The sequence below is a fragment of the Orcinus orca genome, chromosome 11 (genome assembly GCF_937001465.1).
Source record: "Orcinus orca chromosome 11, mOrcOrc1.1, whole genome shotgun sequence".
In the NCBI taxonomy this organism is placed as follows: domain Eukaryota; kingdom Metazoa; phylum Chordata; class Mammalia; order Artiodactyla; family Delphinidae; genus Orcinus; species Orcinus orca.
Genome location: NC_064569.1, coordinates 47,855,807 through 47,878,270, shown reverse-complemented (window position 1 = coordinate 47,878,270; position 22,464 = coordinate 47,855,807). Strand labels below are relative to the sequence as shown.

General features: G+C 34.0%; 1 long non-coding RNA gene across 1 annotated transcript in view; it reads left to right on the top strand.

Annotated features, from left to right (window-relative positions):
* Positions 1-22,464, top strand: part of LOC117203929 (uncharacterized) — a 235,343-nt gene that overhangs the window by 31,539 nt on the left and 181,340 nt on the right. The window contains exon 2 of the long non-coding RNA XR_007469990.1: positions 12,223-12,315. This is a non-coding gene — a long non-coding RNA (uncharacterized LOC117203929). The remainder of the gene's footprint in view (positions 1-12,222; positions 12,316-22,464) is intronic.

Below are 22,464 nucleotides of genomic sequence, written 5' to 3'. Positions count from 1 at the left end.
TATATTAAGTGAAATTAATAATAATAAGATATACTGGAAAGTATACCTTAAAGGCAGAAGTCAAATACCTTTAAATGTGAATGTCCTTCTTTGACTGTCCCTGGGATACCCAAGCTCATACGTTTCTATGTATCTTGCAAAATTTAAAGTATAAAATACAGTAGATAATTTACATCAGGTTGATTAAGAGAAAAGTGAGGATTCGTTACACACACCCCTGAAAATGACAGAAGTAAGAGGTAAACACCTTTATATGGCAGTATAAAATTAATTTTTAAATGAACATAGCAGTTTACCTAAATTGATTGGAGATGGAAACACCCAATCTTCTTTAATGAATGGCAGTTTAAACTCCGAATAATAATGTTAGAACCACTCAAAACCACCTTTAAGATAGAGACAGTTTCTATTTAAATAATCCTAATATTTCTGCTTAATCAAAAATTATTCATGTCAAGTTGTATCAGACTATCTGTAGAGTTCATTAGAATAATTGGCAAGAGCAGAATAAACACTGATGACTTTTTTTCCCACATAACAATATCTTTATTTAGGAAGTAGGCTGTTTAACTGGGAGCACACTTATTTAAAATCATCTGCTGCATCTTAGTTATGTGAACCCTCGTAAGTGATGACTACAAGAGCCGTGCTTTATAAATTGCAATATATATGATTTTTGCGGGGAGAACTGGAGTAAAACTAATACTGTATGTTAAGAGTATGGGAGGGCTTCCCTGGTGGCGCAGTGGTTGAGGGTCCGCCTGCCGATGCAGGGGATGCGTGTTCGTGCCCCGGTCCGGGAAGATCCCACATGCCACGGAGTGGCTGGGCCCGTGAGCCATGGCCGCTGAGCCTGCGCGTCTGGAGCCTGTGCTCCGCGATGGGAGAGGCCGCAACAGTGAGAGGCCCGCGTGCCGCAAAAAAAAAAAAAAAAAAGAGTATGGGAAAGTTGGGCAGAAGCAGGAGGGATCTAGGAGCTAGCAGGGAAAACAAGAGACTGAGAGGCAGAAGACTGATCAAGGGCAATGTTAACACCCAACCTCAACCACCACTCCTAGTTAGCAGTTAGATTTGGGAACAGAGGCATTTACAAAGTTGTATGCTCTGAGATAAGTGTATTATGTAAGATAGTGTTTAAGATATTAATAGTGTTTCCATACACTATTAATTGATTACTCACTTGATTACTATGTAATGGTTAGTTTTGGATGTCAGCAGAACCAGCGTATGAAAAAGCCCGATATCTGTTAGATGTGGATTCTAACATTCATCCATTCATCCACTTGTTTATGTAGAAATTGGTATGTGTGTTTATTCACATAGAAAATAAACATACACAATACCTATAATGAAAATAACTAATGTTCATATGCACTTTAAAATTGCAAGATATTTTCATATATTTAGTCCTCATAATAGTCTTATGGAGTAAACATTTATATTATCTCATTTTGCCAGAGTGTGATGTATTATATTCAGGAGACTGAAAAATCAGGATTGAAACACAGGTCTCTGAAAAACCAGATTCTTACAAATCACTTAATATAAAGAGCAGTATTTGAAAAATACGTAAGTGTTGATCACTGTATAAATATTTCCAATAGAGAATATTATACCGAGACATCTGTCATTCTTACCTTTAAAGAGCTGCTGGAAATGTCATGTCTAGCCTAAATAGCATACCCAATATATGCTGAAGTGTTCAACAAAATCTAAGCTGGGAACAAACAAGGACAATCTGTCAAGCCAGCTGTTCCCAGAATTTGATAACACACTCTCCTTCAGAAAAAGAAGCTTGTCTCTGATACTGTTCTCTACTCAGTGGTGATAAATGCCATTGTATCAATTCTTCACATATTAAAAGGTTTCTATGTACCAAATTTGACAACAACATGTGGGGTCTCCACTCAACAGGGCAAACACAGCACTGCTAAGACATTTGTGCTTATAATGTAATTAGAGTCTGAATTTGTAGATTACTTGATATTTTTGCTAATGGGTCAAGCAGAAAGAAAGAAGTAGGGTGAAATGCCATTAGAACTATTTCATGTTTTTTCTTTTCCCCAACTCCAAATCATTTATTAGTTCTTGAAACATTGTTCTTTCAATTTAAGCTGAACGCTCAAAATGCCAACATTACACGTAACAGGAAAATACTATTAAGTTAATCTTTATTAAGGTACCTCAAGCCACTTTCTGCCTTTTTTGTTAGAGAAAAACACTTTAAAAAATGAAAATATGAAGAAGAGTATAACTTTTTAATTATTGACTAAAAATTTAGGAGGTAATTAAATTAGAACTTCAGTTAAAATTGACTCTGGAAAATGTGTTTCATCAGATATTAATATAAAATTAGCCTAAAGAGAAAAGAAAAAGTAGTGATCAAGAATGGGGCAGCATTTAACATCTTTAAAAATCTTAATGTTCTTTAAAGCAATCGTTACAACCTGGTACTGTTCACTTTCCGACATTTCTGGATTTAATATATAAAAACTAGCAAAACAGAGGGGGAAGAGAATGGAGTTCTGTTGAATCAAAGTTGCTGTATTCCCTGGCTTGAAAAATATAGTACATTTTGGTGCCCTTTCCTGAGATAAAGAAAGCTGAGGCAAAAATAGGTTATATACAATATCTGAATCGAGTCCAAAGCATATTAAGATGCATGTGAGATATACTAAGTTGGCAGTAAAAAGGCAGGAGATTTAAATTTGAGTATTTTTAGCATGAAGATATGATTGATAGCTAAGGGGAAAAATAAAAAGATGATGCTATCAGTTAAAGTCACAGGGTAGAAAGAGAAGGGGTCTAGGTCTAAAGTAGACAACAGAAATATTTGGGAATCTTGCACGCAAAAGAATCAAAGTAAGAAAATATTTTAGTGACAAATGAATAATAAACAGTCTCTATCCTAAAGGCATTTAAAATCTAGATTGGAATCAGACCAGAAACATGATAATTTAAATAGTAAATGATGTGTTAGCACAGGGTTAGGATGTTTGTCAAGCGCTCCGGAGACCTAAAGGACAAGCAGCAAGCAAAGCAAGTTGAGACTTATCAGGCAGCAGGCGTAGGTATGGGGTCCCCAGAGCTGGAAGGAAGTGTAAGAGACAAAGAGAGAGAGTGAACATAAGCTGGGCGTGAAAGGCCCACTTTATCCTGAGGTGGAGGAGAGCCACTGAAGGGGGTTAAACCTGCAAGGGAGGGTGGGGTGGGAGGGGGTGGTAGAAGGTGATATATAATGTATTATATTGATGTGTATATATCATAGTAGAGAGAAGAATGCATCAGGTCATTAACAGTCATTAACATATATGAAGAATTTGTTCCAGGAAACAAAAGAGGGAGAGGAATTAATGTCAGAATTATATTCTTGCCCTAAAACTGTGGGAAAATAGGGCTTTAAAATCTAACCAAAATTTGTAATCTAGTTGGAAGGTCAAAATCTTTGCATACAAAAATATTAGAGAATACGTATGTTAGCTTACAGGGTGGAGATTTCAATGCAGTAGTAGTTCAGGGAAAGGCCTGCTTCAGAGAAGACGGAAGCAGCCTCAAGAGACCTTACGGGGCTTCCCTGGTGGCGCAGTGGTTAAGAATCCGCCTGTTTATAATCTGGTGGGGATGAACCACTAGAGGAGGAAGTTTGATGATGCATAATGGGGAGCAGAAAAGGAAAGGGGTGCATTTGAAAAGATAAGGGCATGGGTAGAGGGATTGGCCTTTGATAGTGAACTGTCAAGTCTTCCATTAATAAGGTGGTAAGATAGATGCATATTTAAGTAGATTTGTAGGTTTTACAGTATTCACATATGCCGATGTGTATTTTTCAAAGAGTTATGAGGCAACATATTGAACTGGAAAATCCTACTAAAAAAGTTGATATTTACACATAGTTTTCATACATATAATGAAGTACTTTCAAAGAATGAAAACTTGATAAGTAGAAACAGGGACAAAATGCACTTCAGGCATCAAGGACATTTCTGAATCATTTGTATAGGAAGATATTTTAATGCACCATTTGGTTGTATGAAGTTAATCCCAAAATCCTAATCAGAAATAGAGAGGTAATGAGACAAAGAGGAGCTAAATGCTCCGTATAATGATGTAAAAAATCATCTTTCTGAACTGCAGCCCTGAGTGTATCACTCAAGCTAGAGGCAGCTCTGAGAGAAGGGAGAACCTATTTTTGTAATCTATTTGAACCCTGGAAGAGGTTGAATACCTGATTTGGGGGTGATGAAAATAGTCATTGGGGGTGGCTAGGGAGTGAGAGAACTGGGAATTGGAGGATTGGATCCTTTCAACATTTTAGCAGACCAGGAGAGAGATTGACAAGAAACCAGCCAAGGAAAAGCAAGACCTAGAGAGTTACTCCAGAGAAAGCAGTATCAGTTGTCTCATTTTAGGAATATTTCATTGTACTTTTCATATGCTATGTCTAAGCTTTCAGACATGTTATTTACAACTTTAATAACAGATTTAAAAAGTTATTTATGACAATAAAAGTTGACCAAAGTTCACCTTAACAATGATTGGCTGAGGTACGGAAGAACAATGGATTTGTAGACCATGTAAGCTCTCCCTTAGAATTCTTAAAAATAAAATAAACCAAAACAAAAAAAGAAAGAAAAATTAAAAAAAAATACTTTGGATGGAAAGCCCAATGAAAGAATTGAAGTGCTGCAGTGTTGCTGGAGAAGACTTTGAACTTTCATCTGGCTGTTAGAGGAATGGATTACATTCTGCAAGATGGAAGATTTGAGAAGATTTGAGAAGATTTGTTTCATTATGGGATCCTCTCTACAGTTGTTTTAAACTCTGGTACCCCATTGAACTGTAGAGAGAATTCGCTTTTTTAACCAGTGGAATTATCCCTAAAAATCAATCAGTATTCCCATTTATCAGCAAAAGTGGTAGATGTCTGAAATGAAAAAAGTAAAAGGCAAAACCAGAATTATTTCTCCTATTATTTGGTTTATTAACATTATCCTTGGACTCCATTTCTATAGATTCTATAAATAGGCTTTCTAGAAGAAACTCTAATCTTTAGAGTTATCTGCTTAAAAGATTCCCAATAGATCAAATCCCAACCAAAAAAAAGATTTTAGCAGAAGCGATGACATATGAATGAGAATTATGTTGGCTCATAACTGACCACACATTATATATATAGGAGTCATACCAGTGAATGGTCCCAATGAATTAAGGAGATCAACTCAAAGACACTTTCTTCTATCAGATGTAATATTCTGTTACCTGTAAATAAAATAGTTATCCTCTACAAAATGGATATCTTGGTGGTGGCTTTCAGAATTGTTCTACTGAAATCTAGGGAGAAATAAGAAAATTGAAAGGGGGAGGACAGTTGGAGAAGGGAATATAGAGTAGTAGAACTAAACAAGGAATAGTGAATATAGTTGTATGTGTGTTTTCTAAGTAAACTTTTGATTGAAGTATGTCATATACACATAAAAGTGCACAAATCATAACTGTATAACAATAATTCTTCACAAAGTTAACACATAGACAGCATTCAAATGAAAAAAACATGACATGCACTCTAGAGGCTACATTTAAACTCTCTTTCTAGTCACCACATTCCTAGAAAGTTAACACTAAGATGATATATTATTTTTGCCTAATTTAAAATTTTACATAATGTAAATATACATTAACTACTCTTTTAGCCTGGATTTTTCTCAATGCTATGTTTGTGAGATCCATTTATGTTGATGTGTGTAGCTATAGTTTGTTCATTCTCATTATGGCACAGAACTGCACTGACTAAATATACCATAATTTATATATTCATTTTACAGTTAATGGCCATTGGGTTGTTTCTAGTTTGGGGCAATTATGAACAGTGCTGGAATCAACATTTTTGTTAAGCATCTTTTGGTACACATTTTTACACATTTTTCTTGGTTATAGACTTAGAAGTAGAACTGTTGGGTCATCAGCATGAGGATGTTCTTTGTTGGTAGATAATGACAAAAGGTTTTTCAAAGTAGTTACTCAGTTTGTACTCACAATATATGAAAGCTTCAGTTGTTCCACATACTAAATAATGTATAATATTATCCATCTTTTAAAATGTAGTCATGAGGGTAAGAGACATAAGTAATAGTAGTTCATTATAATGTTGTGCATTTTTCAGATGAAAAATGATGTTGAATATTTTTCATGGTTATTGGTCAATTTGATATCCACATTTGTAAAGTGTCTTTTTCTGTTCCTTTTGTTCATTTTTAATTGTGTTTCTTTTTTAATAAATTTGTTGAAATTTATTATATATTTTGAATAATTTTCTGATTTTTGTTTTGCCCTTTCTTTATATGTTTAAAATATTTAATTAAAACATTTTTATGGATATAAATATTAACCTTCAGTTAATTCAGAACAGAAGATGTGAATCTATGATGTGTGTTTTTCTGCCTAGCTAGCGATCTGTCTATCCAGAGAATGACCAGAATACATTAACAGCATACTTAGAAGTTTTTTGAATGCATATACATATGCATAGACATACAGATAATACTAACTGTGCACCACTGTCAGTTTCTATTTCAAATATGACCACTAGTTAGGCTATTTCATGGGTGATACAAGTACAAGGATGACAGAAAATACTCACAAAATCTTCCTCCGTGTCACACACATAAAACAGATTCAATAAACTATATCTCACTTTTATAATTAATCCCTAGATCACCTAAAACTGATTATTACATGGCAGGTGGCCAATACACATTTGCTAGTTTCATTTAATCGATAGGCCACAATTTGATTGACATATGGTTTGGAACTGAGACAAATTTTCCTTCTTCCCCTTTTAAGACTGGGTATAACTAGCAGTCTCTTGGATGTGAGAAGAGCATAGAATCTAATATGCATCTATTCCAGTTAAAATATGGAAGAAGTTTGTAAAATGATTTGTGGTTGAAACCAAAGCTTTGAGTAAGAATACATTTGATTGCTTTTCTTTTTTTCCATTAATTAATTAATTAATTTATTTATTTTTGGCTGCATTGGGTCTTTGTTGCTGCGCATGGGCTTTCTCTAGTTTTGGCAAGCAGTTGCAGTGTGTGGGCTTCTCTTGTGGAGCATGGGCTCTAGGCACATGGGCTCAGTAGTTGTGGCTCGCGGGTTCTAGAGCACAGGCTCAGCAGCTGCAGCACACAGGCTTAGTTCTCCGTGGTATGTGGGATCTTCCTGAACCAAGGCTCGAACCCATGTGCCCTGCATTGGCAGGCAGATTCTTAACCACTGCGCCACCAAGGAAGCCCTGATTGCTTTTCTTGAGAAATATATGATGTTTGTATTAATAAGCTTGTTCATAATTTGAATCTAAGGCATTCAGGTCCCTTCCAATACTGAAAACATTTAGAGAGAAGATTTATAAATGACATGTGCAGGAATTCATATCAAGGTGAAAATTATAATATTGCAAAAGTGTTTTATTCCTTACTTTCTATAACTCAGCATGAGTTACATACTTGCTTTCATATTTGATCTCTTATGAGAGTCCATTGCTAATAAAAGCCAAGGAATTTACTTCCATGTTAAATAGATTTAGTAGCCATGAGCTCACAAATTAATGAGTACTTTTTTCTAATATCTTTACTGTACTGTGTAAATTCACAAGGGTTTCTTAGAAGTTAAGTATTAAGTGAATTCGTTACAATGTAAATTCATTACAGCTGAATTTAGACATTAAATACAATTAGGTTTATTATAAGATATTAGTTACCTCATACTTATCTTCTTGATGTTTTAAAATCATTTTTATAATCTATTTTATTCATTATTTTTACTACTTTATTCATATTAAATTTAAATGCTTTTTATATCTTCCTTATGTTTTTAAATAATGTAATTTTTACTTTTTCTTTGACATTTCATAATCAACTTGTGGTTTATAATGACAAAATTGGGCCAAATTTAATACAAGGATATATATTTTGTAAAACATTTAAATGTTAAAGTTTAGGATATAATCCATCAGATGCATTTGGAATAAGGTTTGCCATTTATCTTATTTACATGAGATATAGTGATTGTTGTAAACACATTTGATTCAGGGATATGAAGATGGTGGCCTTATTATTCATGAATTGTGAATTATTTTCTTCAGCTGTATCATTACAGTAGTCATTTACATGTGCATTGGGAAGCTACTGTATTATCAATGAAATTATATGCTACTGGTTTCTATAGTTGCTTTAAGAATAATTTTTAGACTATCACTAGCATATTGTTAACAATTGTGTTAAATTCCAAAGAATATATATGACATATATATGACAACATCTATATTAAGAAAATTTAATAGCCATTTGTGATCTCTGGGATATCACTTTACATATATACGTACACATATACCTATATATACTTATGTACCTATAAATAATATACATGTATATAATATATATAAATTAAATGTATAGTGTATTTTAAAAGCATGCTAAGTATGCCATAAATTTAAATAATGAAATGTATATGTACATTGTAGCATAAAACACACTACCAATTCTCTATCAGTTCCTCATTGACATTAACCACAAAAATATGATTTTTCACAACACTATCTCAGATTTTCCAAGAGGGTTTTGTAATTTCTTTTCTGTTTTTTTTTTTTAAATCATCCTGTCCATATTCAATCTGAAATTTACTTGCTTACATAGGACAGTTTTGATTGTCTACTCGAATCTAATTATTTGTACTTTGAGGATTCAGGTTTGTCTTTGAGTTGCTGGCACTTGTTTGGGGAGATGATTTAAATCTTTGGAAATGTCAAGTTCCTTGCACTTCTGGCTTAACTAGGTGGAGATACTGAGTAGCTTATTGGAAACATGAGTTGTGGAGCTCAATAGAAATAGAGGTATTTGTTGTGTATGTAGTTACATGTGGTGGTGTGTGTGATAGAAACATTGTAATTTAATATGGAGCCATACTGAGTAAATTAGTCATTGTAATTTAATATGGAACCATACTGAGTAAATTAGTAGGGTGAAAGTAGAAAAATAGCAATATAATAAAAGTAACAAGGAATCACCAACTAGGGAAAGATTGACTAGAAAGATTGGTGATAGAAGTAGAATTTGAGAAGCATTATTCATCTACTAACAGAACAAAGAGAGGACTTCATTGTAGAAGCCATGACCCATGAGATTTCCAAAAGGAGGAGAATGTAAGAATTTCCAACTTCCCCCTTGAGGTCAAAAATATATTATCTAAGAAGAAGGTCATTAGATTTAGTAATTGGAAGATAATTAGTGATTTTAGTTACCATAGAACAAATTGGAAGCAAGATTTTGGTTGATATTAGAATGAAAGGGATTTGAAGAACTTCAGATAGTAAATTTAATCTATTATTTTTACTTGATCTGCATTGTGTCACAATTCTGTAATAATAGTCAAACTGTAAATAACTTAATATCTTTGTGCTATAAATTATATGAATTTTAATTATAATAATACGAATTTTAATGTGCTATCCCACCTTCACAAATACCTCATAAGTTAGACACTATAAATTTCATTTTATCTATATGAAAACTAAGAGGGGTTTGGGAACTTACCCAAGAATTCATAATGAGAAATGAGGGAGATAGGCTATGAATTCATGTACATAGTCCAACTCCAGTGTTTTTGCCTGTGAACGCTAAATTCAGCCTTCCTTAGTATTCTGACTCTCCTCCACTGGGCTCTCTAATATACCAGAATTCTGAGTTGTAACTGACTCCACCTTGTTATCTTTTTTTTATGAAAATAGCTCTTTATTGTGTATTTTTTCCAACAAGTCAATATCAGTGGCTTCTCTAGTTAATGGTACTTACATCCACTGAGTAGGAAGGGCTAAAAGAATAATTTTGAAAATACTTAGCTTTTCCTCAGCCACTCCACTCCCCCAAAATACAAAAATACTTGACTTTACATTATTCTGGTTCTTGCCAGCCCTCAGATGATCCGTTATCTGCCTAGAACCTTCTCAATCTGTGATTTCCATCCTTTTTCTAAATGCTCTTTGTTGTGAAAACAAAGAAAAAATATGTGTTTATTTTCTTAGTTCTGACACTGGAGCCTTTTGAATGTAACTCATTGTTTCAAGCGTCCAAACTCCTTAAATATGATGCATTGCCTTGAGATTTTGATGATCATCTATCGTTACTTTTCAAAACAGAAATATCTGTTGAGGCAGTAATTCTGAGCAATGATTGGTCTCTCCTCACTGTATATTCTAACATGAACGGAGAAAAAGCATGTGGATGCCTGTCAATGATATTTCTTGTACTTGTCTTCAGTTATTCTGAAGCTTTTGCTCATCTTTCTCCACACAAAGATACTGAGATTATTAATTTACAGAAGCAAAATCAAATTGTGTCTTTGCTAATGTTGTTCAGCCTGCTAAACAAGCCACATACCAACTGCTTCACCCAAGACTGAAAAAGAAAAATAGAATTAAAGTGTATGTAGGCATATTCCTTACATAATTATTTTATCGTATTTTAAATTATTCTTTTGCATCTTATTGGGCTATCAAGGCATAGAAGTAAGGGCAACATGGGACTTCATGAATGATGTCCAGTTGGACCTCCCATTGAGATGATAGTTTCCTGAAGTGGCCTCTACATATCATGAGATGATTGGCCTTGGACCCCAGGTCTTCAAAACAGAAAGACAACCCTGACAAGCTTTATGAGCTAAAGTTCAAAGCTCAACAAATTATAAACCATTATAAACCAATTTGCCTCCTCAGTTCTAATCAGCCTCTCTAACTTCTCATCCATAAAATCAGAGCCAACTGACACCTTCCCACAAGGCCCCCTGACCAAACAGACAGTTGTGGTATTGACACAATTAATATATCAAGCGTTCCTAAGACAGTGGGATATCTTAGTGGTGAAAGCCTACACATTTTTTACATAAAGGAATTACAGGAATTAGGAAGAAAAGTGAATTCTAATGAACATCTAGAAAAATACAGAAAGGAAATACTTCTACATATTGTTAATGACTCTCAAGAGCTTGGTGACAGCAGCCTGTCAGCTTGTTCAGAATTGCAAGTTCAACATCCTGAACACGGAAGTATCCAGCTGATTCTAGGGTGCCAGTGGAAAATGTACACCCCAGAATTTGGATCTAAAGAAACCCAACCCTTCAGAAGGCTTGCCTCATGCAGGATCATAAGAAAGAGAATGACAATGAATGAGAAATAGTCAAGAGCTAAGTATGGAAGGTGCAGGGAATGAACATCAGTATGTTGCAGACATGTGGTGTAAGGCCGAGCAACGTCATTCATAGAATTTGTGTGTGTCTGCAGGAGAGGGAAGCATTTAAAGGGAAGCATTGATTTCAACTAACTACAAAGAACTATGTACAATGGACAAAAAGATCTGCAAAACAACAACAACAACAACAACCACCAAAAAAAAAGCAAAAAACAAAACAAACCATCCGTCTTCAGGATTTTTTCCAAGCTCTCTTAAAGAGCTATACACTTTACAGAGGAAATTGTATTTGTAATTGATCATGTCAGAGTGATAGTTTTGATGGTTTTTACTGTAAAAAAAACTCTATGATCCTGTTTGATGACCCTGAATTAATGGAATTTGTAGAAGGTTTTGTTGTTTCTCACATACTCTTTTCTTATATATAGTACCGTGATTATTTATATAAATTTGTATATAAATATGAATATATTTATGTCAAAATGGAAATAGATTCCATTTGTTTTTCCAGAAGAAGAAAATGTTAATTTGATATTTTAAAAGCAAGTAATAAGGGCCTATTATTTGCATGGTGATTTTCTCAATTGAGGAAACAAAAGCCTTTGAAAAAAACTATGTAAACCATTTACCCACCTAGCATACTACATTCTAATGGGAAGATACTAATGAATACAGAAATACATATACATATAAATGTATGAGTTTAACAAAAACTATTCACAAAGGGCTTAGGAAAAGGAAGGTACAGTATCTCAAGGGTAGTGACAACAGAAAGCTGTTGACACCCCTCAGCCTAAAATTAGAAGGAGAAGCAGACTCTGAACCCAGAGACATAGCTGCAGGGATAGGGCAGCCTGTACATAGAGCTGTTGTTTACACTGGAAAGGTGAAACCTATGCACAGGAACTCAGTGAAAGGGCTCTGGGTAACAAATACCCTAATCTTATTTTCTTCCCATTTTCTTAACTTCTGTTACTTCCTTTAACAGGGAAACTAAATTGGAAGACAGAGGGCAAGAAAGCCACCCAGGACACAGATCAAAGCTGAGAAGTATGAGGAGTGGCGTTGGGAGAAAAGAAAGGTATCTAGTACATACGTAGAATGCATTTTCAATGAAAGTTGACTCTTCCATACATCACACAAGTGAGAGTGTATTAAAAAGTCTGAAAAGAACCTGTTCTAAACTATTGATAGTCCTTACTTCTTGGAAGTGAAATTGGGTAGGGAGAAGAAAGGACTTTATGTAACTTTGAGGCAAGGGAGGAGTGAAGCAGGGGGATAAAGGTAATTTTTAACTTATTTTTGATATTTTCAGTGTCTACCAAATTTCCCTCATAAACAAGCATTTAGTTTGAAATAAACGTTGAGATCTAATAAAATGTTAAAACTGTACCTAAATTGATGTTTTATAAGTTCAGTTTAGTTCCAACATAGTGGAATAAACCATCACTACATTTATCATATGGCAAATTCAATTTTTTTAACCAAGGCTTTTAAAAACCAATCATACACAAATATTTCACAGCATACATCACATTCATAGATTGAAAAGATTTAAGAGAAAAGAAGAGGAAGTCACATTAAGATCTTCTTATATGCTAAGAAACTTGTTAAATGCTATTACGTAAATTATCTTAATGTGTAAATCAATCTAGGAAGGTAGATATTTAACTTTTCCATTCATATAGATGAAAAAATTAGCTTAGAAATTAAAAAAAAATACTAACAAGGGAAATAATTAGAATTCTTTAGCTAAGTTCTATTTAATGTATATTTTTGGGAACTTACTATTTATCAAGTATGGTTCTAAACAGAGAATAATAATTCCAAAAGGAATAAGACCACATACACTGATTTTCATCCATTGTGTGCATTTTTATCTTTAATAAGCAAAATATTTGAATTGAAAAAATGCACAAAGAGTAAAATACCAGAACGTTATCATTGATGTGATATAAATAGATTTTTGGAGAAACAACATTTTGGAAAATCATCATGTTAGTCAATTGAATAATTGACAAGTTATTTTGGAAAGTAGATGCAAGAATTATGTTTTCAGGAATTTATAGATACAATGACTATAGGAGAAAAAAGTTATTTTGAAAAATTTATATGACTTTTTCATAACTTTTCTGCATAGACATCCTATAGATCATTGTATTAAAAAAGGGGGAGGAGCATTTGATCTTAAAGAATCTGTTATTTTAATATTCATTATATCTTTTTTGTTTTATTTGTGTGATTCATAGGCAACATAGAATTGAGTATATTTTATACAAAATTTTTGCAGCAGTTCTTAAGATCAGAGAATCATTATTTAAGGATGAATTTTAGGAAGACCATGAATAGTTTTAAAAAGTACAAAAACGATGTGTGTAAATATGTGTGTAGGTGTGTGTCTATGTGTAAGATTATATGCATTTTTCTAAGATGGTGATTCATAGTTTTCATGACATATTTTAGTGTGACAGTTGGTTTTTCTTTTTTGTAATGCAAGTGCTGACTTAACCTTTGATTGCCAAGGCATCCGCTTTAAGACAGCTATAGTGAATAATAACATTGCCAGTCACAGGACTAGGTAAAGAGGTAGGCTTTCCACCACCCCAGGCTCCTTAGCTAACTGACCATTTAGGCCTCTTGTTTTCTCTCTTTCTGCACTTTAAATTTCCGCTCTTAGTTTTAAATTCACTAATAAAGAATGAGCCCGTCAAACCCTAGGCCATCAATCCATGACCCCAATAAAAGGAGAACCCCAGGCCCATATGCTCTCAGTCTCTCTCTACCTGTGACCTTGATATGTGGCTCCAGGTATGTCATGTAATTTCCAGGACATGTAAGTAATAAACCTTGTCTCTTTCAAAGTTTCCTGATGGTTATTGCTGAGGATGTCTTGCAATCACGATAAGAACCACAAGGGCTAGTCCAGCCACACCATTGGATAGCAGTAGGCTAAGATTGGCACAAAACACATATTCAAATGCTTACGATGTACAAAAAATGTTTTAAAGCATGAGCTCTGAATTCTGGGAATGTTTCTTAACAACAAATAACTGATTCTGCCATATTTATATTTTAAAATATTTAGAAACAAAAGAATAAATTGGAGCAATATATCATGCTGAAGCTTGAGTCATTAAATATCATTAGATTACTGGAAGTTTGAAGCTAGAACAATCTAGGCAAACTGGGACCAAATCAACAGTATGAGACACCTCTGGGTGTACTACTTAAGCAAAGAGAATATCTGGTAAATGAATAATGCCCTAGAACAGAATTAGTTTCCTGTTATCCATAACTGATCTGCTATGTGAATTGCAAAGAGCTGGTGACAGGTTGCAGTTTGAGTTTTAAATCAGTTCATAGTGTACAGTTTCTTATAAAAATTTCAAACTTTGATTAATCAAATGTAGCCAAAAGAAATCTGGTCGTGTATTGTTTTGGGTTTCTTCCTTCTCTAATATCATAAAATACGTCATTTATTTTCTTCAATTTTTTTCCTTTTTTTGTTTCTATAGCTCTTTAAATCAGTTGGTATTTATTTTAGTGTACAGGAGGTAGGAAAACTTTGTCATCAAATTGTTCTGTAATCCATGACAACACATACAGAATCATCGCAGGTGAAGATTTTCCATGTTATTTTTGTTGTAATTTTATTCTGCTTGGCTAACGTCTTTTTTTTTTTTTGAAGGGGGAGGGAGGCAGCCTAATATCTCAAGATAATATTGGGAGGGTTAACACACATCAGAGCATCTTGCCTATACCAAGGATTAGCACAGATTTCTTTTATCAAAGAATCATACATAGAAAAATTGGGCCCAGCTTCCTTGATAACTTTTCACTTTTGCAAATTATGCACTGTGCTATTCTTTAACTAATGCATTAGTTTCCTAAGGCTGCCATAACAAATTACTGCAAAACTGGTGACTTTAATCAACAGGAATTTATTATCTGACAGTGCTGGAGGCTAAGTCTGAAATCAAGGTATCAGCAAAACTGGTTCATTCTGGAAGTTCTGAAGGAGACTATTCCGTGACCCTCTTCTAGCGTCTGGTGGTTGCCAAAAAGCTTTGGCATTCCTTTGCTTGTAGCTGGGTCACTCTAATCTCTGCTTCCATCATCACATGACCTTCTTTCCTGTGTGCATCTTTCCTCTTCTTATAAGGACATTAGTGATTGGATTTACAGCCCAGCATCCAGTCTGACCTCATGCTAACTAATTGCTTCTGCAGAGACTCTAAAAAGAAGTCAAAATCTGAGGTTTCAGGTGGACATGAGTTCTCTGAGGACACTATTCAACCCGTTATAACTGGGAATCATTTAATTTGGTCAATAATTGAATATTTATTTCTATCACTTGTGCAATTTATAGAATAAGGAACAAAAGCCCACTTATCATTTCCTTCCATTATCTAACTTTCTAATGGGATTTCAGCATGTGTATTTAAGTTGATGCCATTTTTAATTCCCTTTCAAATGTAAGAACTGTTTTCTAAACAAGCCAGTTATTGCTATCAAACTCATGCTTCAGATAAACCCTGAAGCAACATAACTGAAATATCCATGTTTCTCTTACTGAGTGAATTGAAAAAACACAGAAACTCTGAAGTCATTTGGGGGAGAGTAAGGCAATAGATTTAGATATAAATTTGTAAGGAGTATTTGAACCTGGATTATCTTTGTCATCCGTTAAAACAGCAGCAGTGTTTTGCCTAGGTCTATGCTTATTACGTGTGAATTCTTTTCGAGTGATTTCTTCAGTGATGTTACACACATAAATGAGAGTACCAGCAACATGCCTGATTCCTCATCTGTTCTCACTCTGGCTCCATGTGTCAATCTAGATGATGTTAATTTGAATATCAACACACATAAAATATAAACTAATGTGCAGTTAATTTGGGAATTTGCCGTTCATGGTGGCTGAAATTTCACTTCAGAAGGTATATCAGTGCTTTTTAATTTGAGATGAAATTCAATATGCAGGTTGCAAAATCTCCTCACTTCTCCAAAGAATTTCCACTTCGTTTAGGAATAGATGATTATTCACAAATTCTGAACATATAACTGGGAAAATATGGCTATGGTTCCAAAAGGGAAAGGAGACAGTGAATGTTTTCCCAGCTACAGAGTTTCTCATGCTCTTCTTTCCCAATGTGAAGGAGTAGCATAATGTAGTAACACCTCCAGCTGCTCTAGTTCCTCAGGACATCAGTTAAGCCGTGTACTTCTGAATCTGTCTCTGTTTGTCAATTATGTGCATTTTTTGGATATGCATTTATTGCCCTCTAAATCACATTCCAGTTATGCTGAGGAAAATGGTGAAAGCATGAAATCTAAGCCTAAGCCCCTTTGTTGGTTGGAAAATAAATGACTCTCGTACTATTCATATTGATACTTCTATAAATATTGTACTAATTTAACATTGCTCTGGACCTTCAATTTTGGCAATGACACTTGTCATGTTTCCACTTAAGTGCATTATATTCAAGAGTCCTAATATGTATTGTACCTAGAGCAAAGGCTTCCATAACATATTTATAATATAAAATATAAAGGAAGATCAAATATTAAAATGGTAATTAATTCTACACTTCAAATCTCATGAAATTATAATTGCATATTAATAAGTACAAGAGGCTTTGGGTCTGATGAAATGATTTAACTTTTATGATGGAGAAAGATTTTTTCCAGAAATAATGTTTCTTTTCACTGAGGTCAAACTAGCATAAGTACCTTAATAGTCATGGTGTTTAACCTGTCATTCTAGGCAAGTCTAATAGTTAGTTATGGCAGAGCTTATATCTTCAAATAAAGATTGCATATAAAGTCTCATGAGAACATAGGAGTTTATAATTCCAGAAAGTATTCCTTTGACAGTAGATAGCTCTTGTACAAAATATAGCTGGTGGGAATTCCCTGGCGGTCCAGTGGTTAGGACTCCACGCTTTCACTGCCAAGGGCCTGGGTTCAATCCCTGTTTGGGGAACTAAGATTCTACAAGCCATGCAGTGCGGCCTGTATATATATATATATATATATATATATATATATATATATATGTTTTTTTTCCATATACATATAGGAAAAAAGTATTAGCCTAACTTTTATCTACCACAACGACTTGATCTTTACTACTGCAATGACCTATTAAATCCAAAGGGAAACATATAAGTTCCTTTAAAAAAAAAAAAGACAGAGAGAGAGAGAGAAGAGAGAAAGGGGGAGGGGTTGGTTTAAATAAACCAAGAAGTACAATTGATAAGCTTGATTCAGACCCATTCAGATAGTTCAAAGATTGAAGCTAGGCCAAAAGAGTAAAGTTACAATGATAATGGCTTGTTTCAAGTTTCTTACAATCAAATCCCTTTGTATCTCTTCAGTGAGAGTCACTATACTACAGCATACTTGTACTCTTCCCTGGGCTCTTGGATCTACTTGGCACCTAGGAAGGCAAGCAAATTCCAGAGCTTAGGATCTTAACTTTAACTGAGGCTTATTGTCATGTAATTAATACAGACATTATCAGATCAAATAATGAAAATTTTTAATTGAGGTAGAGTGGATTCACAGTATTATGTTTTAGGTGTACAACATAGTGATTTAAAATTTTTATAAATTATATTCCATTTATGATTTTTATACAGTATTGGCTATATTCCCTGTACAGTACAATATATCTAATGTAGCTTATTTATTTTATACATAGTAGTTTGTTCTTAATACCCTACCCATATCTTGCCCCTCTCCACTGGTAACTACTCATTCTCTATATCTGTGAATCTGTTTCTTTTTTGTTATATTCACTAGTTTATTTTATTTTCAGATTCCACATATAAGTGATAACATACAGTATTTGTCTTTCTGTGCCTGACTTGTTTCACTAAGCATAATACCTCCCAGGGCCATCCAGGCTGTTGCAAATGGAAAATGTTATTCTTTTTTATGGCTGAATAGTATTCCATGTCTTCTTTATCAGTTCATCTGCTGATGGACATTTAGGTTGCTTCCATATCTTGGCTATTGTAAATACGGCTACTGTGAACATTGAGGTGCATGCATCTTTTTGAATTAGTGTTTTCATTTTCTTCAGATACATACCCAGCAGTGGAATTGCTGGATAATGGGGTAGTTCTACTTTTAGTTTTTTGAGGGACTTCCATACTGTTTTCCACAGTGGCTGCACCAATTTACATTCCCACAAACAGTGTACAGGGGTTCCTTTTTCTCAACATCCTCACCAACATTTCTTGTTTGGAGTCTTTTTGATGATAGCCATTCTGACAGATGTGAGGTGATATGTTTTTCATTTGCATTTCTCTGACAATTAGTGATGTTTAGCATCTTTTCATGTGCCTGTATGTCTTCTTTGGAAAAATCTCTATCCAGGTCTTCTGCTGGTTTTTTAATCAGGTCATTTGTTTTGTTTTTTTTTTAAATATAGAATTGTATTAGCTGTTTATATATTTTGGATATTAACCCTTTATTGGTCGTATCATTTGCAAATATTTTCTCCCATTGAGTAATTTGTCTTTTCTTTTTAATGAAGAGTTTCTTTGCTGTACAAAAGCTTTTAAATTTGATTAGGTCCCATTTGTTTAGTTTTGTTTTTGTTTCCTTTGCCTTAGGGGACAGATCCAAAAATATATTGTTTTGATATATGTCAGAGAATGTTCTGCCTATGTTCTTTCTTAGAAGTGTTATGATCTCAGGTTTACATTTAAATCTTTAATCCATTTTGAGTTCATTTTTCTATATGGTGTAAGAAAATTTTCTAATTTCATTCTTTTATGTGCAGCTGTCCAATTTTCCCGGCACCACTTATTGAAGAGACTGTCTTTTCTCCATTATATACTCTTGCCTACTTTGTCATAGACTAATTGACCATAAGTGCCTGGGTTTATCTCTGGACTCTCAATTCTGTTCCATTGACCTATGTGTCTGCTTTTGTGCCAATACCACACTGTTGTGATTACTTAGCTTTGCAGTACAGTCTGAAGTCTGGGAGTGTGATACCTCCAGCTACGTTACCCTTTCTCAAGATTGTTTTGCCTATTCAGGGTCTTTTGTGGGCCTATCATATATGGCCTTTATTATGCTGAGGTATGTTCCCTCTATGCCCACTTTCTGGAGAGTTTTATAATTAATTGATGTTGAATTTTGTCAAAAGCTTTTTCTGCATCTGGTTTTTATTCTTCAATTTGTTAATATGGTATATCGCAGTGATTGATTTGTGGATATTGAAAAATCCTTGCATCCCTGGCATAAATTCCACTTGATCATGATGTATGATCCTTTTAAACATATTGCTGAATTTGGTTTACAAATTTTTTATTGAGGATTTTTGCAACTATGGTCATCAGTGATATTGGCCTGTACTTTTACTTATTTGTAGTGTATTTATCTGGTTTTAGTATAAGGATAACACTGGCCTTGTAGAATGAGTTTGGAACTGTCCCCTCCTCTTCAATTTTTTTTGAATAGTTTGAGAAGGGATATGTGTTAACTCTTCTCTAAATGTTTTGTAGAATTCACCTGTGAAGCCATCTGGTCCTGGACTTTTGTTTGTTGGGAGGTTTTTTGTATTTTTGTTTTCTTTAACTACTGATTCAATTTCATTATTGATAATTAGTCTGTTCATATTATCTATTTCTTCCTGGTTCAGTCTTGAGAGATTGTACATTTCTAGGAATTTGTCCATTTCTTCTAGGTTGTCCATTTTATTGGTGTATAGTTGCTCTTAGTAGTCTCATGATTATTTGTATTTCTGTGGTGTCGGGCGTAACTCTCCTTTTTCAGTTCTGATTTGGGCCCTCTCTCTTTTTTTCTTGATGAGTCTGGCTAAACGTTTATCAATTTTGTTTATCTTTTCAGAGAACTAGTTCTTTTTTTTTGGCCTCTATTTCATTTATTTCTGCTCTGATCTTTGTTATTTCTTTCCTTCTACTAACTTTGGATTTTGTTTGTTCTTTTTCTAGTTCCTTTAGGTGTAAGTTTAGGTTGTTTATTTGAGATTTTTCTTATTTCCAGTGGTAAGGTTGTATTGTTATAAACGTTCCTCTTAGAACTGCTTTTGCTGCATCCCATAAATTTTGGATAATTATGTTTCTATTTTTATATATCTCCAGGAATTTTTTGATTTCCTTGATTTCTTCAGTGATCCAATAGTCATTTAGTAGCCTCCACTTGTTTGTCCATCTGGTATGATGTGTCTTTTAAGGCCAGAGTTTCCTTAATGATTTTCTGTCAGGATGATCTGTCCCCTACTATTATTGTATTGCTGTCAGTTTTTCCCTTTATATCTGTTAATATTTGCTTTATGTATTTAGGTGCTCCTCCGTTGGGGATATATACAATTGTTATATCTTCTTCTTTGGTCAATCCTTGATCATTATGTAATGTCTTTCTTTGTCTCTTATAACAGTTTCTGTTTTAAAGTGTATTTTGTCTGATATAAGGATTGATACTCGAGCTTTCTTTTGATTCCCATTTGCACAGAATACATTTTTCCAACCCCTCTCTTTCAGTATATGTGTATCTTTAGATCTGAAGTGAGTCTCTTGTAGGCAGTATATATACAAGCCCTGTTTTTGTATCCATTCAGCCACTCTGTGTCTTCTGATTGGAGCATTTAGTCCGTTTACATTTAAAGTAATTATTGATTTGTGTGTTCTTATTACCACTTTGTAAATGGTTTTGGGATTGTTTTTGTACGGGTTTTTTTGGTTGTTTGTTTTCTTTTTCTATGTTCTCTTCCCTTGTGATTTGATGATTATCTTTATGTTAAGTTTGGATTCCTTTCTCCTGTGTGTGTGTGTATCATTATAGATTTCTGGTTTTGGTTACCATGAGGTTTATATATAGTAAACCATATATATAGAGAGAGAGAGAGACGGGGGTTGGGGGGGAGAAAGAGAGAGAGGTAGGAGCCTAACTTCAGTTAGCTTCTCATTCTAGATGGTAAAACTACCTCCTGTCATGACAAAAGGAGAAAATTTAATTTTCCTTTGGGTATGGCCAGTTAGCAAACACAGGTAGCCTACAATCCCCCCACCCCAGTTCTTAAAAACTCTGCTGCTTTTGTTTCAGTGAAATTGAGTTCAGTGTCTCTTCCCTGTTGTAATACAATTGGGATAAAATTGACTTTTGTTTGTTCATCCTGTTCAGTATGTTTTTTTCTTTAACAATTGTCGGACCTGAGATGCCTATCCCTAGATTTACTGTTATTTGAAAGAAAGTTAATCTCAATCTTATTTAGTTACTGTTATTTTTGAAATTGAATCTAATCTCTAACTGATATATAATAACCCTCTAAGAGAGCCAGAAATTTTAAGGTTGAATCACAGCTTACAACCACTTGAAGTTCAATCCTCTTAGGTATGTAAATCAAGAGAGAGAGAGAGAGAGAGAGAGAAAGGAAGGAAGGAGGGAAGGGAGAGAGAAAGAAAGAAAGGAAGGAAGGAAGGAAGAAAGGGGGAGGGAGGAAGGAAAGGAGAAAGAAAGGAGGGAAAGAGGGAGGGAGGGAGGAAGGAAAGAAGGAAGGAAAGAAAGGAGACAAAGAGAACAAGAAAAATGCAATCCAAGTATTAAACTGAATGATTGAAAGTCAATTTTTATAAAATAGTTACTTAAAAAATAGTGGAGCTAAGGAAGGTTAGCTATTCTATGGTGAAACCAATTCTTACTATCTAAAATGTTTTAAGTTTATTTCTTAATAAAATTAAATAACTCTTTTATTGAAAATTTTATCTTAAATAGAGAAAAAGATAGTTATTTACCATTTATCGTAAAATCTTTCCAAAAGTAAAAATTGAAAAATAAACGAAAAAAGATCATGCAGTTAGTTTTAATTTGCCTGTTGTTTTCATATGTATATTCAGTAAAAGTACAGAGAATCTTGTGTAGGAAAAACTATTTGTCATTCAGAGTGGAAATGCAGAAAAGCAATGCCATACCTAATTAAATTAGCTAAATGTTGCTGTCTAGGTTTATCTAGCCGTTGTAATTTAATCAAAGCTAAATGAAATCATCATTTAATTAAAATTGAAACTAATTCATTGTTCCAATTGTTGTTTCTATGAGAGATACAATTTCTTAACAAAACCACTTTGATGAAGTGAAGAGATCTTTCAGAACATTGCCTGAGGACCATTGCTCTGAATTGAAGTCATTCACAATATAATCATCTTCTTACTTTGAATTAACATACAACATCGAAGAGAAAATATTTACT